Here is an 18,918-nt window from a genome sequence, read left to right on the forward strand (position 1 = left end):
GAATCAAAATTGTCATCACTTAAGTGCAATAGTGTGTGCCAGGATTTTTGGTGCATTAAGTGCTACACTGTTGAGTCTGTGCCATTACCACTCTTGTGCTTCTACAATAGTGCATATTAATGCTAGACATAGCATTATTATATACGATGCTATATAATTCAGTACTTCTGTCTTATTAAACTTTTCCTTTAGTTTTCAAATTTCCATTTACTCTATTATCTTCTTGCTAAAAATGACAATCTCTCATGTGAATTATTCTCTATGGCACATGGAATTAATTTAAAGACTCTAGCTGATCATGTAAACATTAAAATAGGACAAATATGTTGCTTTGGCACAGTAAAGTCAAATCCAGGCCACAAAAGTTTGGATTATGTACAGACAACTCCCCTCTTCACCATTCCTTGGTATGCTATCATTTACACATACTCTACAATATGCAAATACACACAATAAAAAAAAATTATTGCAAATATATTCACTTAAGATGAGGAATACAAGAAATTAGGCACATTTGAAATTAGTAAAAGCAGAGAGCAGAACTATTTCTTTCATTCACGTACTGCAGATTTACTGAATTGGAACATAATCCTTGACAGTTTGTACAACCAACATCTACAACTCAAGTACCTTTAACTCCAGTCTACATTAAGGCATCTTAAATTCATTTTTTCTACTTTGACCTAAGTTAACTGTTTGAGTGTTTTCCTAAAACACTACATTTCTCAGCTGTAACAGCATCTGTCATTCTTGGCTTGGAAGCAAGCTCTTATATGAATGTGAGCAATCTTTTTTGCTTCTCTAGAAATGCAGGGTATGTTCAACAACTGTACTATGGATCTATAGGAATCTAAAGTATGTGTTTCAAGTAATTCAATGCATCTCTCACATCATGATCAAATATGGCATGCAATATGATTAATAAAATAAACAGCATACTGCCATATTCGGTAGTCTTATTAAGATAGAAAATAGGACCATAAAATTTGCTGAGAGGAAAGTAATTAAAATGTACACTAGAAGGAGAATTAACTTGCACATTTATTTATTTTTATGGATTTAATAAAGAAAAGCCTATTGCTATAGCAAATATTGTTGTCAGATTTTATACTTTGAATTACAACAACAAAAGTAACAGAACTTAAGTGATCCTGGTATTATTCTCCTATGAACTCCAGTTTCTCCAGCTCTGATGGCATGTACAGTTCCTGTTCTACGTTTCTCACTGACTTCAGATCAGTTTATGCAGCTTCAAAAAAAAAGAAATGTAGAGCTTGGGACTGTTCAAGGGAATACTAGATCTAAAAAAAAAAAAAAAAAAAAAAAAGAGAGACCATTGACATTGAAGTGACTCAAGAAGAGAAAGGAAACCTTTCTATGGTACTATGATATGTTTCTCTCACTCTCTGTGTTTGAGAAACCATGCTGCCATTTTTTGCCACTGAATTTCAACAGTAAAATCGTGTGTGTGCTTTTTATTAAAAAAATATCTTTTTCTTAAGGCCTTCTCAAAGTATTATTACTTCTATAAGCATTGTTAGTTCTCAAAGTACTATCATTATTAACATGCAACGAAGATGAAATTTCTGAAATTGTAATGTGAAAAAAATGAAAAAATAGCAAAAGGAAGAGGTCTTGAGCACAATTCAGTTGGTAGGGCTAGAACTCAGATTTTCATAAAGACCTAGAAAACCATTTATATGCATCAGTGTTGTATTGGCTAAACTATTCTTATTTCATTTGGCACAATCACATTTCAGCTAGTTACTTTTAAATTTTTTTTTTCCTTATTTTAGGAGATTCTCCATTATATTCCCTCCACAGATACATGAACTTAATTTTTATTTTGGAAAATATATTATGTTTCTAATATTCAAACAAATTTAGTTTAGTATTTGAGAAGATTGTTTTTAAGTGGTTCATTTACCATTTTAACATTAATGTGGCAGTAGCAGAAAATAACTATTTTCTAACCATATTTAAAGATCATTGAATTGATATGAAATGTGCACACATGCAAGATCAACAAAGAATCTTTTTCAGTGATCGTACATTGCCATATATAAATTTATCTGACTTTGTCATTTCATAGGAATGTACTAGCACACCAATAAATGCTCTAAGAGTTTGTAACATGAATCATACATTATAATTTGTACTGCTGGCATCTTGGCATCAATTTGAATATACAAAGATTTATTTTGTAGGGTGGTAAGTGGAGTAGGAAGGCCAAGGCAAGTAAGTACAAAAACTGCTGGAACTGCAAACATTATGGAAAAATAATAAGTACTAATATTGTAAGAGAGTATTTAAGCAGTGATGCTTAAACATGTCTAATCATTTCAAAGACGAGCTGTAATACATAGGTAAAATATTAAAGTGTAGCAGACAAGTGAAGGGTCAGCCTTTTGTTTGAACTGTAACATAATTTGTACTACTCTCTTCCTAAAACCCAGAGTATATTAAAAAAGCATTCTTACAGGTCAAACATTTTCTGTTTAGTAGGACACAGAAGGATAGTTCATATGACTAATAATTAGCAAAACAAATGTGATTAAAACCTACATATTTCTAAAAGACAAAAAGCTAACATTAGGCAACATTTTCATAACAATTACAGCTGGTAGCTGCTAAATAAAATGTACAGAAGAGTTAAAACTTTTGCAAATACAAAAATTTCAGAGGAACCAGTGTAATTTGTTTTATAATTTTTCGTAACTAGTTAATACAAAAAAAAAAGCCTTGACAGGTTTGTATGAACTGTTAAATGATAAAAACAAGGAAACAACTTACAAGTATTTGCACTTTTCACAAACACTATTTTTCTCCCCCCGGAATTTTATAATGCAAGTTCACATTGATTAGTATCATACACCAGACCTAAAATTATAATTTTTGAAACCTACTTAATCTCTTTTTTTAGCAATTCAATTTTTGTATGCTATTGTTGCATCATTGAATAGCTGAAGAGTTGGAAAAAATATTAAAAATATAGATTAAAAACATGTTTCAGGAATTGTTGCTTAGGCAATCATATCGCATCTCAGTCTAGAGAATTCTGTAGAAAAGGAAGATGGTATAGAAAAATAGAAGTAAAACCTACTAAGAGCTAATCTACTCTTATCTCACTAACATAAGAGTGGTTTGTATTTCACATCACCCGAATTTACTAAATCCAATTCTAAAATTCTTCAAATGCTTCCTTTATGAAAGTGCTGTAGGGGTTAAGTTTGTAAGAGATTCTGTGACATTCATGTGACATTATCTTTTATTGTATCATCATACTACTACTTACAGCTTCTACATTAAAGGCTCCATTGTTTGCTTAGATGATATGGTTCATTACTGTGTATGCTGAAGACCACACTAAGGTGCAAAGAGGACAGAACCAGGCTTTTCTCAGTGGTGCTCAGTCACAGGACCAGAGGCAATGGGCACAAACTGAAACACAGGAGGTTCCATTTGAACATCAGGAAACACTTTATTTTTTTTTTTATTTTTTTTTTTACTGTGAGGGTAACTGAGCCCTGGCACAGGTTGCCCAGAGAGGTTATGGATATTCAAAAGCTATCTGGACATGGTCCTGGGCAACTGGCTCTAGGTGGCCTTGCTTGAATGGGGTGGTTGGACCAGATGACCTCCAGAGGTCCCTTCCAATCTCAACCATTCTGTGATTTTTTTAAATGGAAGTTGAGAAAGGCTTAGGCATTTACTTGTAAATTAAGTCCCCAGTATGACTGGTAGAAATCTAGTCATTGCAGTCAAAGGGTTATAAAGAGAACCCTTTGCAGCCCTGAAGCAGCAACCTTTATTTGGTTAGCTGAATGGCTCTCCAAACCCCATTGATTGTGCCTACTAAGCTTCCACTTACTATAATGATATCTTAGATGTTTGCAACTCCTTTGTATTGCCCATGCTGAGTACACTTAGATTTAGGTGAGTTGTATCTCATGTTGAGTACTTGGAACAAAAAGATTGCACATCTTCCAGAGTGATGCGCCTCTCATATGCTGGAGAGTGTGATTCTTACACTAGTAGTATAATAACAAAAACAAATAAGAAGGCACATACAAATCCAGAACTTAGAGCAGGGCTAGGTGGTGGCTATTTTCACCCAGACACTTAGAACACAGAACAGACTGAGGAAAAGGATCTAGATTCGTTACATGATATCAGGATAACTAAACTGCTAACACAATCCAGCTATGCAAAAAGACATACAGTTCCAGGAATCACTAAGGTACATCTAGTGGAAATGATGGTATCACACAAGATAGAGCGGGAAATTATCTGAAATATTGTTCAGAATTCCAGTTATCTGTGTTGAAGGAGGGTCAAGATTAAAAGAAATGGTACTCAGATGTTCAAGAGAACAAGAAATCTATCCCATGAGAAGTCAAATAAGCTACAATCTAGGAAAATAAAGTCTGACTAAGATTTTAAAAGGGCAAAACAACAGATATTTAAGGACTAATGCTGGCATCAGAACTCCTTGTTATAAACCAAGAGAAAATAATCTTAGAACAGAAATTAAAACTCCATCTGGACATGACAACTAGAATAGCTTCCACTAGGAATACTAGAGATCAGAGTTTAATTTATGAAAAGATGGTTACATGCAATGACAAAAGAATCAATGATCCAAAAGGCTCACTCTCAAAATTATGTTTATAAACCTTATAGGTAACTACTTTATTGACAATATCCACATTTGCAGGTTTGTTTGTTTTTTTTAATAATGCAAAAAGAAATGCAAAAAGGCAATTAACACAGCTAAAAAGGTCTAAAAGTTATATTTTAATTGTGTTTTTATAATTTTTTGAGGGTTTGTATGATAGGTTTTCACAAAAAAAATCCCCCAAATTTGTTTATTTTTCCTCTTTTGTGGCATTTTGCTTAACTCATGCATTATTTATATCAACACTTGTTGTCAATAATTCTGGGCAAATTCACATAACTTCCAGGTAACACCAAAACCTGTTTAAATAATTAGGGAGACTGAGAGGGGAAGGACCAAGGTCTTGAACTTCCCGGGCGAATGCTCAAAGCACATTACAAAAGAGGCAAGCTCAGCCATTACCTCCTCTTCTAACAGTGTTCTGGAGTGAACTCAATGCTTTTGAATGAGTTAGCCATGAGCTAATAAAAACAGGACCTTTGGGGACTTGAACTGAGTTCAAGCACCTCCCTACTCATATTAAAATAAGCACTTAGCTTTCCAAAACAGGAGACTTCCGAGCATGCACAAGGACCTCTACCTAGATGTGCTCCAACTTGGAATGCAGACTGATTTTAAGTGCCTCTGAGGTTAGGTGGTGCTTGAGAACAGAAGGTATTGGTAAAACTTCAGTGGAATCTAGTCAAGGAAAATCTGCACCCAGATATCACTATGGCATCCTGCTGGAAAGCCATTAGCATGTGCAAAACCTGTACTTATCAACGATATATTACATTTTAAGTACAGTTATTGCATATTTTGTTTAATGGTGCTGTCACATTTAGACCCCAAGAGAATAACATGCGTTTTATATTACAGAAACAGTATGGTGTATTATCCAGTTTTTGTCTGTCCTTTCTCCCTTTTTCTCTAAGAAGACAAATGCAAGCTTCCTCTTCAGTTGGGTGTGGTAACTCTTAGAAGAGTTACTGTAAGATAGCTAAGATTGCAAATTTTGAAGGAGTATGGTATCTTCCTACCTTCTGTAGTTTCATTAACCAGATCTAATCCTTTGTATAATCACAACTCTAGACCTACATAATCTCAATGAACTTCTGTCAATCAAAATCTTCACAATCATGGAAGACAGCAGAGTCCATTTAAAAAAAAAGCAGTAGCATATAAAGTGTATCATACTTCATAATGAAAACATCCAATTTTGTGTCCAGCATTTGACAAATGCCTAAAGACTTAAAGATTCTGCATTGGAAGAGAACTCAATAAGAATGATGGTAAAGCATAAAAGCTCCAAAACGCACGAATTTGTGAAAACAATCTATGCTGAACTCATTTAACTCAGAAAAGACAATGTGGGTATCTACATCTGAGCCTGTCGTGTAGACTCCCTTCACAAGTCAATGGAAAGAAACAAGTACCTTATAGACACGATTTCATCCTGGCACAGGCATTTAAAGTTAGACAAGACTGATGCCAGACACAGTAAAAGCTGTACTGAAATCCATGTTGCATTTACTTACTTTTCTCACAAACTAATGTTTGAACTCATCCAAAGTCTAACAGTATATTACATTAAAAAAAAAAGCTTCAAAAAGATCACGAAGTTCTGAAACAGTGGTATGAACGAAATGGAGATCTCTGAAAATGGATGTTCAAGGGTTTTCAGTGTTAGAACTGGAAGGAGATGTTCACGTTGTACTGAACAAAATGCATATCAGATAAGTTACCATCAATAAGATCTACAATTTCCACCTCTGCAAATAGCTATACAGAAGTAACTGGATGGGCAGAATGGATGCAATGGGCTCTGCCACCATCCCCAACACATTGCCTTCCACTCACCCAATCCCTTCATCCAACTGTCTTTGCCTGGATTAGACCACTCTTCCGAAGAGAAAGACTGGCAAACTGCACTACATATTCTACTCTCAGATGAATCCCATTCAGTAAAGTGTTCATGACTGCTCTCTCTTTTATCTTTTTTCATTCACATTATGCCTTTCCCTACCCCTCATCTTTATTACCTTTCCTCTTTTGCCTAACATCAGTCTTCTGCAAATTTCACAAGTTAGACATAATGGAAGGAGAAGAATGTATTTGTAGTTGTCTGACAATGTAATTAGGACTCTCAATCCCCTAAACTAAGTTCTCCCCCTCCTTTTTTCAATTTCTCCTTGATGAAAAGTTAATATATTAAGACCAGTTGGGGAGGGCGGGGGGAGAGAAGAAGGGTTTTGAAATAGTTTCCTTTATATGTTATACCACACAACTAAGGAAAAAGGGATTCCGGGAAATTTTTAAATGAAAGACTTAGCAATCCAAGTTTTAAATATTTTCCCCATCTTCTTCTGAGTCTAATAAAAAGCTAAAGAAATTTTTAGGGGTGGTAATTACAGTAAGAACTTACTGATAACATGGTGTTGCACCATGGACAACATACAGACAGTTAAAGTTGGAATAGAGAATAAACAGAGACTTGCAAAGTTATCCCTACCATGCATATTAAACCGACAAGACAAATGCTGCCAACAATTGGAAAAAATTTAGGGTGGTATTCAAATCCAGACTGCAAAAATGTGAGTGTGTCTAAGCATAGGTATCAACATGTGAGCAAAGTATCTAAGGTCCCATTATAATAAATATTCCAGATACCAGGAAGCCAGGACAAGGAAGTTAAAATAAGAAATATTCTTTAAGTAGTAGATAAATGAAAATAAACTTTCTCACAAATGGAACACTGGTGATTTTGAGTTGTTTTTTTTTTTTTGGTTTTGGTTGGTTGGTTGGTTGGTTTTGGGGGGGGGGGTTTGTTGATTTTTTATGTCTTTTTGTTTGTTTGTTTTAAATCTAAGTATGGCTGGTCTGCCTCCCCCATTTTCCTCCCACTCCACCCCCATTACTCATAAGCCTCTTTTAATCATACAAACTATTTAGTCTTGAGTTCTTTTCTAATATTTGAATTGTCAAGGTAACATATTAGGAAACAGATTAAAGTGTGGAATGGCATATATAACATTAAGCAATATCACATTAAAACAGAGATAGCACTGTATTTATTTTGGAAAAGTTGTAAAATTGAAAAATTGTAAAATAAAATAACATGAAATTTTGCAAAATTTAGTTCATATACCTAAAGAAAGCTATCACTTCCCTGGCTAAAATACTCCATTTACAACACCTTGCCTGTAAACCTTAAGGCTTTTTCACGAAAGTATTCTCCCTATTTTACAAGATGGTTAAACCAAAACATGCTAAAGGTAAAAGAAACAAAAATAAGACCTCTGCAATGTTTTTAGGCTTATCACAAAGGACACTTCTGCATTCTGAAAGGTCTTATTCACAGTCATCACGTTAGTAAAATATTATTTGGAAGCAGTTTCTAAAACTGGATGTAACATTCATTTACATGTATCTGCCAAGTTTTAAAATGTTTTAGAAGCTAAACTAAAACATGTTGAAAATGACTCATTGTGGTACCAGAATATGTACTGTAGGAAATAAGAACTCATTTACAAGTGGGAGAAATACACTCACACTTCATCTGTGGGAATTCACTAGACTTCCCTTCCAGTAAACATTATATTTTAAAATAATCATGGAAAATATGTTTCTTTTAACTGAAGTTTATGAAAAGATTTAGGCAGTTGGCATAACAAAAGAGACTTACAAAGATAAATGTAAAAACTATCTTTAAAAATAATTCACAAATAATTCTGCCAAAAGATATCGATTTAGCAATAAAAAAGGCAACTATTTTTGCTTACTTTAATAGATAAACTAAAACTGTTTAAGACAGTTGTTCTGTATAAATAGATAACCATTTGAGACACAGGACAAAATGAAGATTTGATTATTTTACAAAGTCAGAAAATGCTGGGGGCGGGGGCCGGGAGAGCCCTGGCAGGAAAACAAATTAACATAAGGTAGCTCTTTTCTCACTTGTAGGATGTCAACTACTTTCTGTTCATCTCCACACTTTAATAATACAAGTACCTTGCAGCAAATGCACTCCTTTAAAAAGTTTTTTCTTTCTTTGAAAAGAGGCATTCATCTAGCACCAAGAAAATAAACCTGAAATGTACCCCATTTATCTATGCATATAGAATACTTTGAAAAAAGCCCAGAACTTTGACATAACATAGAAATTAGACCCAGATTTCACAACTTGTGAGTGGGAACAGAGTGTCATAAGGGACAAAAATAAAACCAAAACACCCAGCCCCACTAGCTTCTAAAAGTACACTGCCTGTAAAAACAAAAATGTCCTAGATGAACATGCAACAGACAAAAAAGATACAATATTTCCTCACATGGTTTTAGGTCTAAAAATCTTAGAATTAAGGTATCAATCAAGGCTTCACTCCACCTAATTCTAGGCATTTCACAGGGGCTGGGATTTACAACAATCACACTGTGTTCGTCCTCTACTGTTTAGAGAAACAGCCTATACTGAGTATACTCGGAGATTCAAGAGTCAGTTAATCGCCTGAAGTGAGGGGCGTATGAAGGCAATAGAAGGACCAGGGCTTCTAATTACTTTCATCTACTTACGGTACCATTTTGCACAAACAAAACTTTCTCCCCTTCCCGTAGAGTTTCGAATGGGACAAATTCTTCCCCTCTCTACAACCCACAACCAATTCTGGTGACCCTAGCAATGTATCCAAGGCAAAATGGGAAGATACAACTTTTTGAAGCATCTTGGAAGTTATGAAACTAGATCATATTTCTGGAAAGGAAAAGGTTAAGATCTCAGAGAAATCAGAACAAACACTAAGCAAAATTTCAGAAGGGGTGAATCAGATGAATCAGTGCACTTCTATATCTGTTTATCCGTGGCAATGGACACTTTCCATGAAACAATTAGAATATCCATGAAAACAATTCCAGATGACAAGTTCCACATCAAAGCTTGAACTAGATTATATACACACACATGCAGTAGTATTTATGTTAAAATATCAGCGAACAGTTGCAGCATTTTGACAATACATCCAGTATTCAAATTTTAGAAGAGATACACAAACAGGCTTCCAAGTGCAAGCATGCACATTTACATTTTACGTGTGTATTACAAAATCTGACATTTTATGAAAAGATTAAATGACTGACAGGAATAAGCATTTTACATAAGGCCCAAGCTTCATCCCAAAGGAACCTAAATTATAATTCTAGTACACTTATTTCTACAACTACACTGCCACTTGACGGAAAAAGTTTATTTTCCTTTAAAAGAATGTTTCTCAAGTTATGCTGCCTATATGAATATTTATTCTGTGGGTGAGAAGCTGGCATAAGCTATGGCATTTTGCTTCTGGAGTACCTACAAGGGGCACACATGTACACAATCCCTACCCTCTCTGTGCTTCATGGAAGGAGCTTGTGAGGTGGTCTGTGCAACATCATCTTCAGTCATCAACATTAGTTTCCTTTCAGGTACAAAAACCTGCTAATAAACAGGGCTTATAAGAAAGGGTTGGGCAGCATATACTCACATGAGCAACAACTTTATGATTTCTACCTAGTAGTAAGGAATGCAAAACCCTTTATTGCTTGCAGTAAAGCCCCTTGATTTCCTCTTTGATATGCACCCTTCCATTCCATCTCTGTTTGGTTTCTTAAATTTCCAGGTTCTCTGTCCTTACTGCCTCTCACCACACTCCTCCTACCATGGAATTACAAATCTTCTCACTAATCATCACCAGCTACCATCAGCAGCAATCCAGCATATCCACTTTCATGCAGTGGTCCCTTCAGAGGCCTATCCAGAACAAATGTTCCCATCTCACTTTGGTCTTGCTAACTTTTTTGTTTTTTTGAATATAGAAACAGTTCCCACCTATACATTCACTGATATCATAAATAACTCAAAGTAGTACCACCCTTTTGGTGTCCCCACAATTCAAATGGTGTGTCACATCTAAGTGCCACTATAGCTATATGATGTTTGGTAAAAATGCTGCTAACATGTCACACTATCACTCTACAGCCAGCCAGGATCAAGGTATTCTTTAGCAAGCTCTTGAACTCTGGTTAACTATGCATTGAACATTAATTGCACGCTCATTTTGCTAGTTTCACAGAGTATTCTTACAGAATTACCCAGATAGCCATGTAAGTAGCATAACTGTGCCTTTAGATCATTTAGCTAGAAACACAAACAGCTGTAAAAATTATCTGAATAGCTTTGCACTGAGTAAACTGAAGGACATGGCCTTCCCACTATCCAGTATGTGATGCAATACTTCAGTGCTGAAGGCACGTAGTTTCAAAAAAAATTTACTGGTCTCCCTGAATGTAAACAACTCTCTGAGCCAACCTTGACAAAGTCTGGAATACATTCTTGAGGAAATCTTATCTAGAAACAAGACCATGCAAAATGGAAGTCAGACCTCCAACCCTGGTTTTCCCATTCTCTCCTCCTCAAGGCACCAGTCACCAGACAAGCCAATCTTGTGAAGAGAGAAAGCAGCAAACACTCTGCCAAGGACTCACATGGTTATTCCATCAGTTGTGAATGGTGGTTTCATCAGCTGTGGGCGCCACATGTAAATATCATACTGTCCCTCTCTTTTGGGAAGTCCTCAATATGACTCAGATTAATTAGGCATATTTAATGCTGCATGGACTAATGCCAAAGGCAAACAGCTCTCTGCAGTTTACGGCCTGTGAGTACCTTGCCTCACTGATGTACACTGTTTTGGTAGCGTGTTCATGAACACAGTACGATGGTCCCTCATTTACTCATGGTCCTTCATTTATTCATTTACAAATTGACTAGCTACCCTCAATTCCAGAACAATATGCTATTGCTTTCCTTATTCAAGAGAGTTACTTACATGAAACAGGTTTTCACCACCACGCAAGTGAGGACCAGGCTGAGAGCAGTAGAGTTAGGCTTCCAGTTATACCTAACATTTTCTCAATGCTTTAAATGTGATTCTACAGAAGAAAAGCTCTGGCCAAAATTCAGCCCAGAGCTCTCTCTCATAAATGTTAGTCTTCATGACCAACATTTCAGAGTCTTCCAGGAGTTCACTATGAGGTCCATAAGATTACAAAGCTGTAACTTCCTTCTCAGGCCACAAAAACACCTATTTGGACAGACTGTTCTTCAACAGTTAGTTGTCCAAGCATGGTACAGCATCACATCCTTTTCCAGAGGGTAATCAGAATGTAACCACAGATTCAGAAGGTAATTCCAGAATATAATTACTATTAAAAGAAACTCTTATGGTTTTATTAGGCTGAAATATAATATTACATAAATAGCCTGCATTTGAATATCAACCTTTTTTCACAGTCATACAGAAAATACAATATCCCTGCTTTGAGGAATTCAGCTTTTGAACAGGCATTATAATACATGGTTTTGGTAGACATACACAGCTAACAATCACTGCATGTATTTATGGTCATGTTGTTATTTGTGACTTGTTTTTCTTCTGTATTCTAAAAACCATGTACTTGGAGTTTCCTACAAACAGGTTCTTTTCTCATCTGCCATTGAAGTGCTAATGTTTTGGGCTACCTAATGCTGCTAGGGGCTTCACACACAAATTTAATCCTTCAGGCTCAGGTGGTTAGAAATATTTCAGAAATAGATATTATTTGCATAGATAACCTGATATATTTAACAATCTTAAAATAAAAAATCACATTAACTTCACCTTCAGATAGAGGCTTTCATTTATATCTTGTCATTACATCCAGCCTAGACTTTTCAAAGGGACATAAAGTACATGCAGTAAACAGGTTGAGAAGTTTCCTAGTGGTTCACAGCTTGTGTTCTGTTCTACATAGAACGGCTGTAGTGCATCAGACAAAAGGCCCATGTAGCCTGATAATCCTGTCTCCAGCTGTAGCTAAAAGTGCGTGTTTTGAGAAGAGCAAGAAAAACTTCTGCATAGATTGTATTTCTCCCTAATCCTCTCACACTAGTGTTCGACTATTTCTAGCTCAAAAATTTCCTGCATTGTATGTTGTTCCTACTTGTTAAGTAATTCTCAAATTTGTCTCTGAGATTTTCAGTCTCCCTTTGAACCCATGTAAACTTTTAGCACCCGAAACATCATTTGGTAATGAGTTCCAAAGGACCCCTATTTGCTTACACTGTCAGTGCTCGTCGTTAATAAGAAGCTGTGCACAGTGAACCACAAAAATGTGTGTACAGATGAGCGATACTAACAATCATAGCAAAATCATGGACTGCAGTGGAAGTTTCAACCCTATAATTCAAGAAATATATGAAGACTAAACAGCAGCATCCTTATATCATACAATGCTGCTTTGAAGAAATTTGTAACTGCTTTCTCAAAGGACAGAAAGACTTTCTTTTTCTAACTGCTTGTTCTCAAAGGACACTGATACATTTTCAGCCTTCCCAGGCTAACAAAAAAACTAAGGACTTCAAAGAGTAAATAGTTTCTTATGTACTTATAATAGCCATCACAGAATTTTAACATTTTGCATTTACTAATCATAATGTTTAAGATTAAGGCATTTTGGCTAGAAGGAAATGAACAGGTAAAATGAGAATGTCAAGGCTTACGGAAAATCTTTATGATATGAGGATATGTTCGTATTGCAACCTTCCCAAAGCATCCTTCAGAGGCTAATAATATTTTGTGAGAATTACTTCTCAGGAGCTGGGGCAAGAGGAACTTAAATAAAAGATTTCTAGAGCTATAAATATAATCACTGAACATTCCTTGCAGAGTAAGAGAACAAACTTCAAAGCTTGCGTTCCAGATGTAATGAAGCTCAGAAAGGTCAGCCATCAGCCTAACTTATCATTCCTATGAGTCTTGACATTGATAATTCTACAACATCAAGACAGTTACAGTTATGAGGTGACTGGTTACAGAACTCAGCATTCATTCTAGAAGAATGCTATCTTAGCTAAGAAAGTCAAATTTTGAGATCCTTATTAGGGAACAACCAAAGACAACTAGGCATGCCCTAGCAAGTGTGCAGTCTTCCTAACACTACTACTCATCTATTTGATCAAATCAGTTAATTAGGCTTTCTCCTTCTGTTTATTAAAATGCATTCCAGTTATAGTGCAATCTGAAGTAGGCTTTGAGATTTGTCAGACTTCTTTTTGTGCCGAAACATGACTGAAGGACAATCACTTGTTAGAGAGCAGCTTAAAATCATCCATTAAGATGTAAACTCCAAATTAACATATCTTCAGAAGGGAAAAAGAGTAGGAGCCTCTCTAGCCATTTCAGTAGAAATACAGGATGCGTCTTTTTGTTACAGATTTCAGTGCTGCTTCTACAGCTTGGAAACAAACTAGACCCAGTCACCTGGGAAATAGACTTTTTTTCCTCTGCTTCTCCATCATACTATCACTCCTGGTCCTTTCACTGCCGCCTTTGCACCCAAGAGGGTGACTTCCAGCAATTTCCATGACATCCACCTTTCACCCTTTTAGCTGCACCTCGTACTTAACTTTCTCATCAGAAGAACAAGATGAAGGTAGTTTTCATGGGAAATGTGTAGTAGTTACATTTGCTAGGGCTGAATCTGGACAAGGTCTAACAATGACAGTAAAGGGCTCAGCTTTATTCTGATACAAATCCCAAGTGTTATCAAAATTACATATACGCATCATACTATAGAAGTCATAAATTAATATAGCAGCAGCAAATGATTATTACCAAAAAAAGTAATTTAGAAAACACTAATAACATTAATTGACACTGAAGATTTAAAGCGGTAGTGATTTTTAAGACCTACGTAGCTCTTCAAGGGATTACAAAGCCCTTCATATACAAAAGTAACAGCCACATCTAGGGAATAAAAGGCTGTGACAGTAGTTTTTTTTATAGGGTTATGGCAGCTTTGGCAAAGAAATATTTTGGCCAGAAGTTTTCAGTATGGATTTTTTTTTTTTCATTCTTTAAATCCTCACTTCATACAAATATTCTTGAAGAGATAATAGGTCCTTATTTAAATACTAGCAGTAAGTCCAGCACACAAATACATTGACTTAATAATTTTAAGATTAGAATCCTGTTATTGCAGTCAGCAACATCTGGATTATAAAAACATGTTAATAGAAGGGACAAATAATTACTTTTAATGTTTCTATTAACAATGAATGTATAATGTAATAATGCTAATCTAATAATGAGATTCCTGCATGCTCAGCAAAGATTCTAAATGCAAAGTAGTACACTTATTTATTCAGTAAATTTATCCAATTATCTTCTCCTCTAAGATAGTCCTCTGGGCTTGTCTGCAATTAATAAGAAGATATAGAGATCTTAATTTCATCTACTTTAAACACTCATTTTATGAACAGGATTGATCACCTCTCTCCATGACCTACAAAGTTTAAAACAGATGACTAAAATCAGATAGCATTAATCTCACCTCCAAATGAATTCTAAAAAGTACTACAATTATGAAGAGCAAAGAAAACAAGGGTAAACAATAGAAATTATATAAAGATTAATAGATAGACTAAAAGAAGTCTCCAAAATGTACACACAGCTTGCAGCTGACTGGAAAGAAAAGCACTAAATACGTAAATACAAACATACAGAGAACTTTTGCATACTTTTTTTAACCTGTGAAGCATAGACAATTGCTATCAAGAAATGTCAACGATTTTTATGCTGGTTTGCTTTTTATTTGAGAAAGGCATTTCTAAATAGAAACACTAAAAATACTTCTAAAGGTATTTTTACCTGTAGCAGATTGTCCATTACATACCTAACAGTATTAAGTAGCCGAGCTACATACATCAATCCAGAAACATTTAAATAATAATCCAAAATCCTTCAAAATCTTTATAGAATAAACCTAGGACTCTAAACTATTTTTTGTAGCCACCATCCTGACTTTACTCAACCAAACTATAAAAACATTGTTTAAAAATGCCCTTTCATCATCTGTGCATATTCAAATAATAAGGAAAAAAAGCACATACTTAAAAATATCGTATTACCTCATAGACAGAGGCAGGAATTTAAACCTTTCATTAAGCTTTTACAAAACTGAGGGGTTTTTATAAATAGTGCCCACTGCAAAGCTGAAGGAACAGTATTGCCATAAGACAATTTTCTTGAATATTCTTTTTTCGTTTTTTGCATACCTATTTTGTTTCTCTTCATTTTTCTACACTTCTCGTTTTAGCATTACAAAGACAGGAAAAGAAAAATCACCTTGAGTACATCATGTGAGCAGCAATCAACTGTAACAGAGTACAGATTTTTTGTCACTAATAAAAATAAGATTTTTTAAAATCACATCATCTATCGATTTCCCTTGTATTCCCAGTAATTCTGTAATTTTTAAACCACTTTCCACTGATACAGCTGAGCTGTACAGTCCTTCAAAAGGAAATTATATTCCTTAAGGTTTAAAGGAAGTGAACAATCAAAGGCAAGAGATGGCTCTTCCAGGTGTCCCCTGAGGTGATGTGCTCTTGCACGAGTTCATCCCATATTAGACCTTGGAGACTATTTTGAACAAAGGAACCATTTCAGTTTGACATTCCACCTTAGACGAAACTAGAAAATTTAACCAGTAGGAAAAAAAACAATAGGAAACCAGGATGCATTTGTTCTACTTTTCAGTGGTGGGGTTTTTTTGTTGTTTTGTTGGGTCAGGTTTTTTTTGGCAAGGAGAAGTTAGTAACATATTCACAGTCAATAGTTTGAAAATAACACTTCAGGAATATTCAAGAGAAGGAAAGGTTGGAACATATTTGGTATCTACACTTTACTACGTAGTAGATGATGGAGCTATTATAGAATTGCTCTCCTCATTCACTCCGAGACACTTTCAACTGAAGTAATATAGCTTTAAAACTAGAAAAAAGTCTTAGTCACATTACCAGCAGTTTAAAACAAAGTGAAAGTGTTTCCATTTGATCGTAATTTTTTTAGAACATGTGTGACATTGACCACAGTTTAATCCAAAATATCAAATCAGTTAAGATTTTTTCATTGTCACAAGTAAATGAAACATGGATTCTCATACAGAATTTACAGCTGTAAAATAGCAAAGAGAGCAACAAAACTTACATCCTGACATCACAGTCATCTACTTTGAGGTTGAAACAGCAGATTCTTTCTCAATATAACTCTTTTATGAATATTATCACTTTGGTATTTTCTTGGTATTTGTAAACAGCTGTTTACAAAAAGCTATCACAAACATCAGTAAGAAAAATTAAAATAACTGCACTTGACTAGAAAATTGGGTATTAGTTACACTTCTGATCACAAGATTTCCCAGGGGCTTTATTTAACCACTATTCAGGCCAGTCAACATTCCACATACTTCTGCAGCTTTCAAACATGTTTGTTTATACAGGTTATGATACCAGTGGTAACTACGATGAGTCACCTTGTTTTCACTAAAGTAGAACTAGGTGTTATAATCACTTAAATATAGAACTGGACAGCACAGGTATTCCTTTTTCATCTCAGGGGGTTTTTGTGATTATAGAAAATGTCTTTGTTCACAGAACTGCCACATGTCAGTCCACAGTAAATTCAAAATTTGGGGTCTTTTAAAAGTTAAGGCATTTATTCCATTTCATCATGCCAGTTTGTTACTTCACTTTGTCATTCATTTAGGTAGATGATTTGGAATGTGGAAGAAGTCATGGTCTTGACACCTGTACTGTGGTTAGAAGGGAACTAATTTTAAAGAGAGACAGATATTTTAAAGAGGCGAAGTATGGGTTTTCCATTTTCCCAAGCGTAAGTTTTTTCTCTGAAAAGCATAATCTTCTGAGGAATAATCTACCTCTTTGAACTCCAAAAAACAGTATCAATCAACTTATTAACTTATTTAAATCAAGGAGAGGACAGTTTTACTTAATTGGAGAGATTATCACTAGAAAAAGCTACAGGAGGACAGAAGCATGAGTTCATCTAACAAAATAACAACAAATGGCATATTACTAACTTTCTTTTTTTCCCCTCAAACGCTTGCATTGTAAAATCTTCTTCCTATGTTTCTGATTGCAGGGGAAATTCCCTCCTCAAAAAATCAACAATATTAAAAAAATGACACATTATATGAGTGGGAATACAGCAGAATAGAAAAGTATTTTCTCCATGATTCTAAAGTTTCAAAATAAATATGGTAAGAAATATAAAGTTGATTATTTTCATTAGAAACAAGAAAGTGTGCATACTCAAATTATCACACGCCAGACCTACTTTCCAGAAGAGCTTCGTTAGACATGAACTCCCCATATGTCATAGTAAGTCTTATCACAGTGAAAGGTAGGAGTCTCATCAGAAAGAAACACATCATTGACTCACATTAGCATTTTATTTCGACTTAGGAGATGAGTTTTGAACCAAGTTTCCTGGTTGTCCCCACTTAACCAGCTTTGATTTCCACATTTTGATTTGCATTGTGGAGCCATCATCTCAGAGTTTGCTAACTGAATTCCTTTTGGAGAAGCCATGAACATCTACAATGCACTCTAACCACCAAAAGGCAGTCAGCACCCTTGTGCCCTTTCAATCTGAACTAGAATTAATCTGAAGTCAAACCCCTGAAACTCAGCGTGGATATCAAGTCCTCTCACTCATCTTGTTTACTCTAGAACTACCCCTATTGTTTCACACCACTAGTCAGCACCGACATTTTTTTCAGTCCTTTGTGGCTACGCTGGGGCAATGCTATTTCTTCAGTAATATCACCACTGCAATTTAGGAGTTACACATAAAAATTAAAAGCTTTAATTACTTTGTGCCTATGCTTAAGCTAACAACATTTTAACATTACTACTTGTAATTAAAAACAATTCCAAGCAAAACCAGTTCACATCAGTACTTCCTTTGAGTAGATGACCAGGTGGCACAGTTGGTTAATGAACTGACCCCTTTTTTTCATTTAGAAAAAAAGGTGTGGATTAAACAATGAATCAAGACCAGAATTAAGGACACATGACAAACTTACCCTGAACAGCTTTGATTACTGTCCATAGTTTTAAATTACCTCATAATTTACCATAGCTAATATTCTAAATTTACAAAAAGTAAAGACAAGGTGCTGCAGAGCAGGATAGTAAGACTGCTTGTAAACAGGCAGAAAATCAGTCATAGTTTCCTTCTCCATATGAATGAAATAGTACATTTCTACGGACACTTTTTTTATACATGGAATATGAAAGACTGAGAAGAGACAGCAGTAAGAAAAGAAACATGTAGCAAGTGTAACTGTTCATGACTACTACTCTCTATCCACACTTTACAAAAACT

General features: G+C 35.2%; 1 protein-coding gene across 1 annotated transcript in view; it reads right to left on the reverse strand.

The window, feature by feature from the left end:
* PIBF1 (progesterone immunomodulatory binding factor 1) overlaps positions 1 to 18,918 on the reverse strand; it is a 129,728-nt gene that overhangs the window by 73,435 nt on the left and 37,375 nt on the right. The window lies entirely within an intron of this gene.

This window comes from Nyctibius grandis, chromosome 2 (assembly GCF_013368605.1).
Source record: "Nyctibius grandis isolate bNycGra1 chromosome 2, bNycGra1.pri, whole genome shotgun sequence".
In the NCBI taxonomy this organism is placed as follows: Eukaryota; Metazoa; Chordata; class Aves; order Nyctibiiformes; family Nyctibiidae; genus Nyctibius; species Nyctibius grandis.